Source organism: Lasioglossum baleicum, chromosome 14 (genome assembly GCF_051020765.1).
Source record: "Lasioglossum baleicum chromosome 14, iyLasBale1, whole genome shotgun sequence".
NCBI classification, from domain to species: Eukaryota; Metazoa; Arthropoda; class Insecta; order Hymenoptera; family Halictidae; genus Lasioglossum; species Lasioglossum baleicum.
The window spans coordinates 11,980,482-11,996,057 of NC_134942.1; the positions used below are offsets into that span (position 1 = coordinate 11,980,482).

The following is a 15,576-nucleotide window of genomic DNA, read 5'->3' on the forward strand; positions in this document are numbered from 1 at the left end:
AATGGCGTTGACTGCTTTATCTCCATTATGGAGATTAGCATAATTATCAGCATGGCAGGCTATTCGTGCGTTACGTTTGGTGTAAACCTGATTGACGAAGAACGTCAATCACCCGTCTCTCTTGAATCCCAATTTCGGCCTCGTCCGATGGCCAGAATAATTATTTTCTATTGTCAATCTTAACTCGCAAGTAAAATTGTCGGCGAACACTCCAATTGCTGTAGTATTAGTCGCAACTGACGTGGGGAACTCTCGTATAATTTAACATTTAACAACAATGTGAGTAGATGTAATTTAAAACAGTAAAAACATTTGAAGAATTTAAAAATACTTCAAAAAAATATTTAACAAAGGAAATAAATTTCTACTTCACTTCAGTTTGTTGCAAATCAAGTAAAAAAAAAAATGTATTTTGCATAAATATCCGCTGTCTAATAATTACTCATGGATGTAAATTGACAACTGTACATTTTTTACATTAATTTAGTTGTACAATTATTTTATTATCCATAGATATAGTAAGAAACGCAAGCCATATACATTTCAATATTAATCGACCTAAAATGAAGCTGCAAACATTTTAATGCATACCATTTACTAAATTAATTATCCAATCAACAATCATAATGTTACATGTTTAATATTCATTATTGCTTTATTACCAGCTAAAACAAAGATATTCATGTTACTGGTCTAATTAGTCACTCGAGAGTTCTAATGAAAACTTAATCCCAAAATAAAATGCTGTTCCATAATTGCGTCGTTCTTACTGTAACTTAATTTCTATTATCACTCACAATTGCTTTTATTAAGCAATGTTTAAATTAAAGCTAAAAATGTCAATCCAAATAAACCTCTTCTCGTCTCCGCCCACAATCATCGCAAAAATGCCCCGTTCTTGAAAATTATAAATATTTCTCCGCGGTAGAAGTACTTCCAGAAAGTTTATACATATACATTTAATGACTGAAGCAACTGGTCACTGTTCTTTAAAAATAGCTCCTTTGAAGTGGCTCTTTGTTTGAATTACGTTTGAAGCAATGTTTTGAAGGGTTGATTTGATAGCTTCTCGTTTTACGTTGACGACTTGCTTATGCTCATGAGAACACTAGCCTAAAAATTCATTCATTTTACAATACTGATCATTGGACTGTCGATTTTTTATGCAAAATAGAAAATCTTTTACCTCGATTGTGGACAGCAGAAATGAAATGAAAATATATTCGTCCTTTGATTGTTTTAATCGATTTTAAAGATTGCGGATTTTATCCATTTATTCTTAGTATTGTATTATGTATAATATGTGTAAGATGTTGTAAGAATGATGTAAGTGTGCATGTCATATGACTGAGTGTGAGTTTAATGTTTAAGTGTTATATATGTTTTTATCGATTTACGTGTCATATATGTTTTTATTGATTTGCATGTTGCGTTAATGTTTTGTTAACAAATGTATGTTTTACGTTGTGATTTTGTTAAAATAAAATAGACAGTCCCTTGCGAGCGATTGACGAAACATCACGTCGTGTCAAATATATTTACGAATTCCGTGTCGAGCCTCCTTATAAATATTATATTTGAAAAAAAGTTAATACTAACCCCCTGGGGAGTTCCACTTAAACTATCAATAAAAAAGAAAGAAAAAAAGAAGAGCCAACAGCACGTGGTGTTCCCAGGCGGTCAACCATCCAAGTACTAACCACGCTCAACGCTGTTTAACTTCGATGATCGGACGAGAATCGGTTCATTGCAACGTGAAATGACCGTTGGCCTTTTATTATTATATGTATCCAGAATTTAAATGTAAACTAAAGCTGACCGACAAAGACTTTCAAGGGAATATATTTTAAAGTCATTGAAATCTGAGGGAGGACCTCTTTTCCACAAGTTGCCAAAATTAAGAATATTGTACACTATTTTTTAGACTCCGTGAAGTTGATAAAAGAAAAAATTCATTTTTCTGCAACTGATCCCTTCTATTTTGCATAAAAATCTGCAGTCTATCTCGTACGTTAAAATATAAGTAATAAAATATGAAATTTGAACAGTCTAAATTAACTTAAACACCGTATTAATGTATTAATATTTAAAGTATAAGAGAAAGATCTAAAAGTAAGTCTTTAAAATTGATATTTCAAATTTTATTCATTACCACCTTAATTATACAGATTTTTGTGCAAAAGAAAACTGTTGTGCACTAAATGTTGTAGAATAAACAATAAACAGGAAGAAAAATTCAGCTTTGACAATTTTAACGAGTAACAAATAATATAATCGTATTCTTACAGCTCTGTTTGACATTCTGATCATGAAAGGATAAAATCCAGCAGTCTAATGATGATATAGATGGATGAATCTCATAACCCATTCGATAAAGTGTCGATATCCGCGAGTTTCTTGCTTGAACTTGATTGAAGGGCAGGCTACGCAGAGAAAAATAAGGTTGAAGGAGTAATAGGATCGAGCTCACAGATGTGCTTCATTAACTACGTAGATGGAACTACTACTTTTTAATATTTTCTAAGACCAGCACTCTCGAAGTAATAATACTAATATCGACCAGGGTGGGGTGGCGGAGCGCCGATGAAATTAGAAAATTGAAGAGTGAGGCAGCCTGCCGCCGCCTTGACAGAACAAGTTTATAAAGAGTGGTTAATGTAATTTGAGATCCCCTGAATGGAGTTAAATTATATTCCAGGTCTTTATATAAGATTGCGTGGATAATTTATGATTTATGACTTTGGCCGGGCGTAGATTGCGGATTTAATGCGCTCTTGTCGTACGCACGTAGTGTAATAATGTATCACTGTATAATGTATGGCATACTAAACGCTTCGATGAAGAATCGAGAATGTTTCCACTTTATTTTTACTAGTTTTTAAAATTACTAAAGAAATAGTGTTTGTAAACCTGTTTAAATTTGCTGACGGAAGCAAGAAAATGTATTTAATTACGAAAACATTTATAGGAACTTTAATATAAAGCTTGTGATAATAATAGAATACATTGTGCTAAAATCAACATGTTATACTCACATGTTTACACTAATAGTGTAACTATTATAAATAGTAATATAATATACATATGTAGTGTATGTAGAACATTGCTTTTATGTTTAAACATGTTTAAACAATCAGAATGTATTAATATTGGATATTACTGGATTCGATAAAGTCTACAGAATCTTTTGTTGTAAAGAACAATTCAATATCTTTCATAATAACATCGCAATATTTCTTTAAAGTTGAAAAATATGTCTTTCTTTCTAACTCAAATTTCTCAAAAACTGTGCGTCTAGGAGAAAATTAAGGGAAGATTCGGAATCAGCGCAGAAAACTCCATAAGAGCCGTACAGTAAGAATCGAAACGTCAAAAGAAAGTTGAAATTTGTTGGACCGTGTAATCTGTTGAGTATTAGTTGAATTTCCCGTGGTACCCAGGTACGCAGCATTAAAAGAAATCCCCGCTCTCGTTTGCAGCTGGATGAGTAATTAAACTCGGCGCGTACTGGCCATTTTCATTCGGGATGATTTGTTAAGTTTCCGAAAAGTTAGATTGCAGACTCCGAATCGAAAGTGTATCGGCTACCAGAACGAAAGTGGAGCGCAATCGAGCAAGGTAATTAAGTAAAGGTGGTCTTCGCACAGAACGAAACTCCAGTTTGAATAGTTAATTCATTCTTGGGTGTCAACGAGTCGCAATTACAATTACCCCGCGTTTCGTTAATTATTCGTCATTTCTTATGCAACTTTTCCCCGTCTGCTTTTTCGGCTCTTTCTACTCTTACGATTAATTACCGAGTCTACTTTCTTTCAAAATATTGAACAGAACTGCCTCGCGCTCATGGATCGAACTACCTCTGCCAAGAGAATTAATCAACTGAATGATATCACGGTAAATTTAGTATACTTCAAGCTGGATTCAAAACCTGTGAAACAGTAAAAAATCTAATTAAAACCGAGCACTTTGTCAAGCTAATTGTTGGGTCGATGAGAAATAGAGCCGATTTTTATACCTGCTAAGATAGGATTACTTCTTATTAATTACTAATGCAGAATTAACAAGTTTACGTAATTGATTAAATTGAATCCACTAGAACTTAATTTATCTCTAATCCATTTGTTAAAACAATAGAAAAATTATCTTTTTAGCTAATACAATTTGTTAAAATAAGAGAAAATGTTCTTGCAAAATTTAAGTAAAATCAGATCTTAATGTTTGAACTGCCGAAACTGATTATGACCATGTTTTTTAATTACAGAGTTTCGAAATAATTGCATAAATTGCTTTTTGTTAATTATAGTACTCGGTAGATTCAGTGTTAACCTACTAACTGGATTGTTTTACTATTATACTACCATCTGTCACGGCTCAACTTCCAGCAAAATTTGCATCTACATAAGAACCGAACCATCTGGTCGAACGTACTACATCATCCGATATCAACAAACATATCGAAACGCTATGCAAGCAGAACTGAACATTTATTATGGCAAGATTGTAACGTAAATGCTCTTCGCGGATCAATACCTAATTTTACGAACCAAAAACCAAGCAGGATTTCAATCTCAAGGTTCCAATAAAATTCACAGATCGCTTGAACAGAATGCTGGATTAATGGAATTTATGAATTTGTTAAACGTTGGAATGCAAATTAATTTAATATGCTGTGAAGAATTGGTAGCCATACCCAAATTGTCATATTTTATAAATGTTCAAATAAGTTTTGCATGTACAGATTATAGGAATCTACACTAGTAAATAAACGCTAATATTATGAATACGTTCATTTCAGAGAACGTTAACAATTATAGTGAAGGATGGCGTGTAGGGGTGCAAATATGGTACAAGACTGTAAATATTATAACATGATAATTATATAAAACGCTAACAATTATCATGTAGGATTGCATAAGCTGTAGGGGTGCAAGGATGGCACAAGACTGCAAATATTATAACTTGTTAATTTTACGTAAGAATTAGAGTGTGGTGGTGAAAGGGTGTGGTACAAGAGCGCAAACACTATAAAACTGTTAGTTTCCAAGATAAGGGGGTAGATTGAAAAATGTAATTATTTAAAATCCTACAATATGAACATTTCCTGCCTGCAATCTCTATTAAATTTCGCAGCTTCCTGGTCCCCCGGAGTCTCGCGAAAAAACACAAAGGCCTTCAGGGCCAGCTACGGTAAATTCGCCGGGATTCTTGACCTCGGGGTGGAGACACTAATTCAATTACCCAGCGCTGCGAGCGACAAAGTGACCGACAAATTCTCCAAGGTGTACCCGCGACTGCCGGCAAAACAGCTAAAATCGTTAGTCCTCGTTTTGCACGTAAATCTCCACCAGCTGTCGTCGAGTCGACGACGACAGTGGAAAGAGAGATTCGAACAGTCAGAGGCAGAAAGAGAGATTCCGGAGGATGGAGCAGTTTCACGGTTATCCTTCGACATTTCACGATGTTGCAGCACCGACGACGCGAAGCAACGAGGCATCGTCGCCACGGGATAAACGCTGCGAATCACGAGCCATAATTTAGTAAGCTTCTTAGGCGAACGAAGGAACGGTGCACGACAGAGCACGTGCACCTTATTTACCAGTTGCCAACCGGGCTGGGCTGGTGACCGATAAACGCGACACAATTCAAATGAAACTTCCGGCTTCGTTTGTTCAGCACGACGACCATTCGGCTCTCTGCTCCGTTCTTTCGCCTCCGTTGCTCCGTTTAAGGTCAATCGGCGCTTCTAAGACGCTGTTTAGCATCTTCAAGAACAGCTAATGCTATTTCCTCGGGAAAGAACAGTTCCAAGGAGACGTCACGCTGGTGGAAATTGTTAGGGTAGTGCTGAAATAATTCCGGTTTTTGTTCTTGAATTTTCAAGCTACACGGGAGACCGGGGCTAAAAGTTACCGAGGTATATTGTTCCGATTATTATTTTGAAAAAGGAGAAGAACGCGCGATTCGTTTTCAGTTGTTTTTGTTATAAAAGTGAGTAAAGACGATCTGTCGTCCGTTTTTGTGGCGTCCGCGGTAGTGTACCGCGTGTTTTTAACGCAGGCTTAGTTATGTATAGACTGCGGATCTTTATGCATTTATAGGAAAATTTAGTAAACGAAATTCCAAATAGCAGGAAAATTTTGAAAATTGCAGGTGTCGATATACGATCTCTCATCTATTAAAATTATTAAGGGAGGAAATAACATTCTCTATTTGGTTTCTGTATCTTGCAATCGACGCAGACAATTTTTATTTTGCATAAAGATCCGCAGTCTAGTTATGTACCAGATGAGTACAGTGGGTGTACAAAGTATGCGTACACCTTTCAAAAACGAATAACTTTTTCAAAATTGGACCCAACAGCTAGAGTTTTTTTTGAGACGTTAGAAAGATTGGTTTTACTAGCTAATGTGTAAACAACGTTTTTAAAAATGGTGAAGACAGACATGAAGAGAAAAAATTACTATTGATCCCGGTAATTATATAGCTAGATTATGCACCGATTTTTGTACCTTGAAATATGTTAAGGTTATAATTCTGAATAACTTGTCTCTACTAGATAAAACTATAAAAGAACGTTGTTTCAATAAAACTTGGTAAATTATATTTCAAGTAATGACTATCGTGGTATACACGTGCTTTGTGCAATCGTCATATTTTTCAGTTGTAATATTCGGTCCTTTGTACGTCTAAAATGTACCGAATAACTGCTAACTCTGTATTTGCATTATACATATTATACACGTATATACACATCTATCCAGATACGAAGTATATGTACACCTCTTTATGTATGCCGATTGAAGTGCTGAAATAAATTCAGACAGCTGGTTTAATCTACTGATTTAATGCATTTATATTAAGTGTCCCTGATCGCAAAAATAAAATAAAAATTTCGTACACACGGATTCTATAAAGGACGTGAATTTTTCCATAAAGGTAAAAATAATCTGCTGCTCCATTTTAAGAGTTCCTAAAAATTGATTTAAAAGCTTGTGTGTAATTCAGTAACGAGATTTGAAGCACTACGGCCGACAACAAATTAGCCTGCAAGTACTTATGCAAATTTTAGTATTTTTCAGAGCCTTCGCAGCAGCAGATATAAGCTCACCGCGAGGGACAGTAATTAAAATCACGTATGCTGCGTATAAGTACTGTACTTTCATGTCATGTTGCTCATAAAAATGCAGGAGAATATTTCGTCAGTTGTTCATTAGTGACTTCCTTTTTTATAGACTTCGTGTTAAATGAATGTAACTTATTTAATATACTTCTCTGCAGTAAACTAATTTATTCTCTTATTTCTGCAAGACTTAATTGGAAATTTGTTGCCTTACATCACGAATGCTGTAGGATTTTTTGAAAGTTTTACTGTGTACTATACTGAATGTTTTATTCTACAATATTTCAATGTTAAAAATTTACTTTGCACAATGAGAACTTGGTTCCAGTTTTGATATCTAGAAAACAAATTTCATAACTGAACCATAAAGTTTATCTGCGAGAGGAAATAAAAACAAACGTCATATTGGTTATACATGTAGGAAACACTAATTTGTTTGTGTACAACATTTTCTGCAAAAACGTTGCAACTTGACAGATTACAGAAAGTGACATTTTATATTTTATCCGCGATCTCGAAATTAATAACTCGGTCTTTGTACCATTGTTCGTTAATCAAATATATTTCATCTGTATGGGATTACCAGACACGTATAAACGTTGTGATGTAACATGAAATGATCAGTTTCGAATTTCATCAGAATTTCATTTTCAATCAAGTTTTTGTTACACAAATACGACAAATACGAGTTTATTTACTTTAATCTCATTCCCTTCGTTTCGATTGATTTGGACATGTGCGTACATCGCTTTTATTAATAAAACTTTATAGATTTGTGGAACCAAAATAAACATTTAATTTTATTTTTAACTTGAAAATATAGAGTTACGTATACGTAGATTGCGCGGACTTAATTAATGAATAATATAGAGTAATGAAAGGATGTAGAGTAAATAAACGATTGGCATTATTAAAAAAGCTACATTGTTAAGAAATAGATACACGATTCCACAGAAAAAGTTATTATTTGCAGATGATAAAACATGAAACTTTATACATAGTCTAACTACTCTTTTGTTTGTAATATAATAATTCGAGATGTATAGAACTAATAAGAATTAAAATAATATTTGATATCTTTTGACTAGGGTAAAAATTGAAAGCATATAAAGTAATACTAAAACTTAATCTGTAATCTACATTTCCTCTCTCATGCGATTTCAAGTGAAATACAAAACATGCAAAGTCCGATACGTGTTTCCAGTGCAACAGGTAAACGGTCTGGCCATTGCTCGCTATTTCTACTTATACTGGCCGCAAACCGTGGAATGTTGTAATCTGTTTTCCATCGAACTCGCCGTCTTATATTTATCAGTTCACACTGAACTACTGTGATAACGTCCGCTGATTCGAATATATTGTTAGTACAGACGTATGGAAGTATCTGCAATAATTTAATATCAATGAAATCAATAATTCCAAATTTTAAAAAAAACCGAAAATGTTTAGCCAATTTGATTATACATTTTCCATTTATTTATTTTCATTTAGGACATGATTCTGTAATTTATATGAATATTAAATAATCATGTCGCAGTAAGAGTATTGATTCTATCAGATAAAGCAAATTTTAGCATTAATGGAATAGAATCTATTTCTAGGAGACTAGAATTTGAATATAATATATAGCATTATATATATTAAAATACTATTCTTCCTGGGAATAAATGAAAATGTATTTGCTCTTCTAACGGTTCTAATCAATTGAAAATAATGTAACAACAATAAGCCACTTGGTTTAAAATAATAATACGTAAATAAATTTTAAAACTCTTCTAATCCCTTCCCAGCTTTATATTTCACTAACTCGAAAAGTTAATAGAATGTTATGTAAAGATATCAGAAGAATTTTTAATTCCATTGTCATATTATTTCTAGCTTATTAAAATTAATTAGACGAAGAGACGCGTTGCCATTTAATTTCTGTTTCATAAAACTAACTTGGAACATTTTTATTTTGCTTGAAGCTTTGTAGTTTATCTATAATGTTTATAATGTTTCCGCGTGTTTCGGAGCTAACGTTCGCCCCACAAAAATAGGAGGAACCGTAGATCCGGGTATTATCGCATTCCGATCCGTAAACGAAATAGCTCGGATTCGTTCGTTTGTTTCATGCTCGAGTATCAACGGTTCGCCATGATTTATTTGGCATTGCGCGGAATCCGATTCTTATAAGGCGTATCCCGGCTCCTCTTCGGCGAGCAGTTTATGAGATACTTTTGAGAGAAAAAGGGAGTCGCCGCGCGTCTTGCAACAAGCGGCGATTTTATTAACGGCGACATTTCCCCGAAGAATGCGATCCACGCGATTCAAATGCGTCGTCGTTGCAATCAAACGATATGAGCGAATCGCAGACTATTGCAGAGCGTTTTTTTCATTTCCCATTACCTGCCGGGAACGCGATTTAATTTGCACTTTCATTCCTTCGCGGGCGCTCGCAAGACTAAGAGGCTTTCGGGTTTGTAATTTTTCGGTCGCGAACGGGGAGAAATAATCGCGCTAGAGGGATCGCGCGTTATGCGGACTTCATTTCGAGAATTTTCTATCGCCGGAAGTGCGATTTCTCATGCGGGAGATTGATAGTTCGAGAATTATTGTAACCAGACGGATTTCATGCGTTTATTCCATTTTTGACCTAAAACTCGACAGAGAAAAATCTTTAGGAAAGTTTCATGAAATTTTCAGCTTTTTCGAATGTGATGAATAGACTGCGGATCTTTATGCATTTATAACAAAATTGAGTAGATAAAATTCAGAGTTGAAGGAAAATTTTGAAAATTGAAGATGTCAATATATGATTTCTCCTCTATTGAAATCATTAACGGAAGAAATACCATTCAGTTTGGTTTCTATCTCTTGCAATCGATGTAGACAATTTTTATTTTGCATAAAGATCTGCAGTCTATGTAGTGATAAAACTTCTAGTAGCATGAATAAATTTTCTTTGAATTTTAAGTTAGTTTATAAATGAAGAACATGCAACAATATACTAGAATGTACTAAAATATACAAGCATATAATAGAATATACTGGAAAGTGAATATTGTATACAATACTTGCATGAAGACAATTTGAATCATTTAGGTTTAAATCTCAATTTATAAATTTTGGAGATCAACATACACGTTTCTTTTAATTCTTCGTTTCAAGGTTATTGTTGAAAAGAAAATAATAAAATTCATTCTAACGTAGCACGATTACTGAGAAATTTTTAGTTTTTCATTTTGAATAAGTTTAATAACCTCGTATTACTAACATTTGTGTACTACATTATCATGCAAAATTTAAAAATATTTGCACATTATTTGAGGAAAAGACTTTTGCCAATTATTAACAAGTGTCTTGCAGAAGAAATTTCTAAAATACAAATAAGATTTAATCAACTTGACCTCTTTTCTATAAAATCTAAAAATACTTGGATACATGAGCAATACGAATGAAAGCAGTAATATTTTATTCATATTGGAAAGATCGTAATTAAAAATGTCATTCTCGATGCAAACGGATATTTCCTGGTATTGATTGTTGATTGTCATACATTTATTTCCACGCTCTTCAATTCTGATATAAATGTCGTAACACGCGATAACTCGCATGAATATGACACGCAAACCGTTGAACAAAGGACAGGGATTTGTCCAATTTTTATGTAGCTTTACACATTTCCTGAAAAACGGCTTCAGGGAACATTTTCAATGCAAGTTTTCTCGTTAAACGGTTTTTATTGACATTCATCGCGATGACAGTTCGCGAAACTAATTTTGGAATATAAATATTGAAATAAAAAATATTCGTAATAAAAGTGGTTCATCAAAATGCGGACGGTGGGGCAACTTTATGAAACGCAGTACATAAACGGTTGATCCCTACGCTCTTCGTACCGGCAGTATAAAATTTAGTAGAGGTCAAAGGGAGAAATCGTAAATATTTGTTAGTACGTGTATGAAAACGGTATTTTGAAAAAAGTTTGTGTACCGTATGTCATTTAATATTGATCTTCTCAATTTTGAGCTTGACATTTCAGAATTTTCGAATAAATAATCTTATTTTCGAGATGAAATATACGAATATGGCGTAAATACTTGATAAATACGTGAAACTTTCCTCTTCCATAAAACTCCTCATCCTATTTTGCAGTTTCCGAGGAATTCTTGGCTTTCTTATGCTAGTGAAAACGCAGCTTTTACCTTTTACCTTGTTTCCAAATACTACCCGGTCGTGAATATTTTGCATTGCTCTCAGATAGCAAAATCTAGTTCGAATTGTCTACAATTAGAAATTACGCAATTTCTACCATGGTTAGTTTAACACAGGAATAATTTTCGGGACCGAATAAATGAAGATATACTGTAGAGAATATGAGGTTAGCCCCCTCACGTTAATTTTCACGGTAGCGCCCTTGAAAGTTGCACAAAATCAGAATAAATTATTTAATAATGCGCTAGAGAAGGCGACTGAACTTTCACTCGGGGGATCAAAAATACCGCGATCTAGAATTTAAAGTTTTATTATTTTTTCGTCGAATTTTTTTTGGACTTTTAGTTGTATAATCCCGTACATTTTGATGAGAAAATGCCGAAAATTCAAGTAACTCCTTATGCATAATAACTCCTTAACTCCTTAAGCCACGTAGAACATTTTCGCAAAGGAAAAAGTTACTTCAAATGATCTTAGGAATTACCCCTTTCAAAGAAGTACACTTTTGTGTAACAGAAACTGTTACATTTCCAACAAAAATTTGTATGCAATGATCTAATGCCCGTATTTTTGATTTATAACAATTAAAATCAGCCAAATCTGCTTTTCTCGAATTCTATCAAAAGTAATCCCTTCCTTTAAGAGAACATTTTCGCGAAATTATAATTATTGATTTTCGCAAGAAAAAAACGAAGGTATCAATTTCTCAACATTCTACTGTTACGTCAGATAAAAACTCTCTGATAAGAAGCAGCTCAATTTGAAAATGAGAATTTATGTCCGTTGTGTGACGATTTCATTTCATTTTCACAACGGTATCATTGTCTAATGATTACATACAAGACTTGATATTTTCTGTATAATGTGGTTGAGAAAACTGTACACGATCCTTTCGATGAAATATCGATACGTTGGATTCCATGTTCAATATGGCTTTAATTAAGTTCAGAAATCGTGAAAGAAGCAAATCATACACGTATGAACAGCAGCAGCCTTCATGTGGTTAATAATGAAGGTAGCAAATGAATTGGAAGTAGCTGCTCTCAGTGTGTGCGTGGTTTTCTGATACGCTTATATTCTGTGCAGCAACGTAATTATCGAAGTCCCGTCTTTATTGTAGCAACAATTTAATTAAATGATTTATACTTTAAACAGCTTCGAATACGTAATTTTATTCGACAGCAGCCGGTACCGAAAGTAAATATTTTATTCATTTTTCCGGAGTATATTGCCGAATATTCTATGGAATGGATTTGCGTAGAATAAATAAATAACTGAGCAAATGACTCGGTTAACACTTGGAACAGACATAGTGTGAACCATAGTAATATTCGGCCACTTTTAAAAGGACGAAACTTTTTTAATATCAGATCACATACGCCTTGGATTTTTTTTTAGCAGTTAGAACAATTCATTTACTACACGACGTGAAAAAGAAATTTTGAAACAATTGCAATTGGTCGGAATTATACAAAGAAAATAAAGAAGTTGTTTACAATATTTTTAAATGTATTTAGATAGATGCAAAAATCCTTAGATTTATTTCAGTTACAGGCTGACAATCACGAAAAACTGTCATTTCTACCATGTTTCAACATTTGTAGCTTATTACAACGTTGACAGATTTTGATGAAATTTTTAGAATACGTATAATTGACACAGATCTACAAAATGTATTTTTTAAATTTACGATATAGGTCTCCATAAAAAGTTGTAATCAACAAATTCTCTATGAACTATAAACTAATTGTTCTAACTCTTTAAAACATATAGAAGTCGTATGATCTGATATTAAAAAAGTTATTGTCCCTTTAAAAGTGTCTGAGCATTACTGTGGTCCACTGTATATATTTAACAAATAACTAATAACTACATAGTAATAGATTATCCGGAAGTTTGCAACCCATGAGTACGTCCCAGCATACTTTGGCGCCATAGTATTAAGCTGCATACACATTGTCGCACGCCGTCTCTGTTCGCATCCTTAAGCCGCATCCACGCCGATGGCATAACCTGCAAAGAACAGTATTAATTAGTAACAATGATTCTGATAAAAGAATACAAGCCAGATTTTATTAACGTTATACTTTAAAATTACGTATTTCTAAGAACTTTCTAAAGTTGATTTACTGTAGCAACAAGCGAGCGATATGCACCGGAATGTATATTTCTATTAGCATAACATTAAAAATGGCGACAGAGGTTACACAGCATCTAGTAAATATCACCTTTTTTTATACGACCAGCAGGTGTTCGAATGCTGATGAACAGGGGTGTACGCGCGTACAACCCTTACCAGAATTTTAAAAATACCTCCCATAATTTTTTACAGCATTACGTTAAGGCTGGAACATTCATTGAAAAATCGATATTTACGCTTTTACGCACTGCCATTTTGTTTCACGCATTCCGTCCTGATTTATTGGACACCTGGCACAGTGAAGTCTGTAGATTACGAATAAAACGAATGTTTACACATATTTGCATTCTTCTAGATCAATTTGGAGAATCCACGATTGAATAAAATATTACAGTCCTATATATAACAATACAGAAAAATTACAAGTTTCTTGAGCGTTGCGCTGATTAATCAAAACTTAAGTAACAAAATGCACAGAACTCTGTTATAATTAGACTGCGGATCTTTATGCAAAATAAAAAATGTTCGCATTGATTGCAGGACGCAGGAGGCAAATAAAAATTCTATTTATATTTTAATTATTCTATTAAGCTGATACTAATACATTGAAGTCCTTAAATATTTTTAACAAGTCCACTGCTTTAAATTGTACGTGTCCATTTTTTTCATAAATGCATAAAATCCGTAGTCTAGTTATAATAAACAAAATGTTTTAAGTTTCAAATTTAAATCATTCTGTTCAACTATTCCATTTAATATTCATAATTTTCAATATTATTTGGCATACTGCAAAGTATTGATACAAGTTTTTCCGTGAAATTTTCAACTGACTGGGATTCCTGCGAATTAAATTAGCACAGCACAGTCTTCATTCCGCAACAATGGCGGTTATAGACGAGCCACAAAAAGGAAGCGACAGGTAAAAAGCGACACGGAAAAAATGACGAGCCATTCTCCTTTATGGGGGACGTTAGATAATGTAATTTAAACATCAGGGCGCAGCGCAGTAAACAAAGCGGGTGCGCAATAATGCTGAAATCGCTGCTTTTTTTTCGCTGCCGGTAGAAGGCGACGCCTCTTTCCGCTCTCGGATTTAGGGGCATCTCGCTGCTAACTGTTTTCGAACAATGGAATGTCATAAAAACAGATATTAACTCTTTCCCCGGCACCACAATTAAAAGCAGCCTACGAGAAGAGAAGGAAACGACGATTCTGGCACGCTGTTTTACCCTCCCCCAGTCTTTTCGAGAAACTGTTCTTCCAAAGTAGAATTCGCCCTCGGTGACGGAAGTGCGCGTAAAATTTTAAGCACAAGCCAAGCTGTTTCACTTCCTGTAAATCGCTCGGGTCGAAATGGCGAATTTCGAGAAACGAAAGAACACGGCCCGATACTTAATTTACGCAGATTGGCTCGCTCCGTGAAACTGTTCGTCAACTTTTCAATTCTTGCTCCCTCAGTGCTGTACGATTCCGATTTATTGCTACCGATATGAAAATTCACGCCGACTGCGTGATACGGGATTTTTCACATTGAAACTACAACACTTCTGCTTAAATATAGTCATCTACCGTTTTGATATTAAATCGGTAAATTGCTGTCCCAAAAGTTTGTGTCAATTTCAACCCGCCCAAGAACAATGTCGAGCCGAATAGAAAACTGTGTATCATTTTCTATAGCGTTCAAAATACAACAGTAATAAAAAAAAATATGTATTGCGAAACTAACTATGTTACTTTATAATGGAAACTTGAAAATAATCACCTAACCTAATCCATCACGTTTCTCAGTTTATGACGTTTATGCATTCCATACGAATTCATATCAATCTTTTAAGAAGACAATTGCATAAAAATGAATAGAATATTAATTAACCCATAATCGTCTGTGTTGTATATGTTCGTTTCATTTTAAACTATGGGGCTTGAAACTTGAAACTTCTGGGACAACCTTTGTATGTATTTTGCAAAATTCGTATTTATTAAATGGAAAATAAAAAATGTCAAGAGTAGCAATCACCTGTTGATATTTATTGAAAGGATTGGCATCTATAAAATTTTAATTGATAGATTTAATGGGAGCTTGATAATTTCTGTTTCTCACCAAGCATATTAATATATG

The 15,576-nt window shown here is 34.0% G+C and overlaps 1 protein-coding gene and 1 pseudogene across 2 annotated transcripts in view; one reads left to right on the forward strand and one right to left on the reverse strand.

Moving 5' to 3' along the window:
* Scp2 (Sarcoplasmic calcium-binding protein 2) overlaps nucleotides 1–15,576 on the forward strand; it is an 86,504-nt gene that overhangs the window by 42,644 nt on the left and 28,284 nt on the right. The window contains exon 1 of one of the 2 annotated variants that reach the window (XM_076438404.1): nucleotides 5,894–5,914. The exons of the other annotated variant lie outside the window; for it this stretch is intronic. The gene's annotated coding sequence lies outside the window, so the exon portion shown is untranslated. Of the gene's footprint in view, nucleotides 1–5,893; nucleotides 5,915–15,576 lie in introns of those variants that run through there. 2 annotated transcript variants of the gene reach the window in all.
* Nucleotides 1,652–1,771, reverse strand: LOC143216040 (5S ribosomal RNA; annotated as a pseudogene).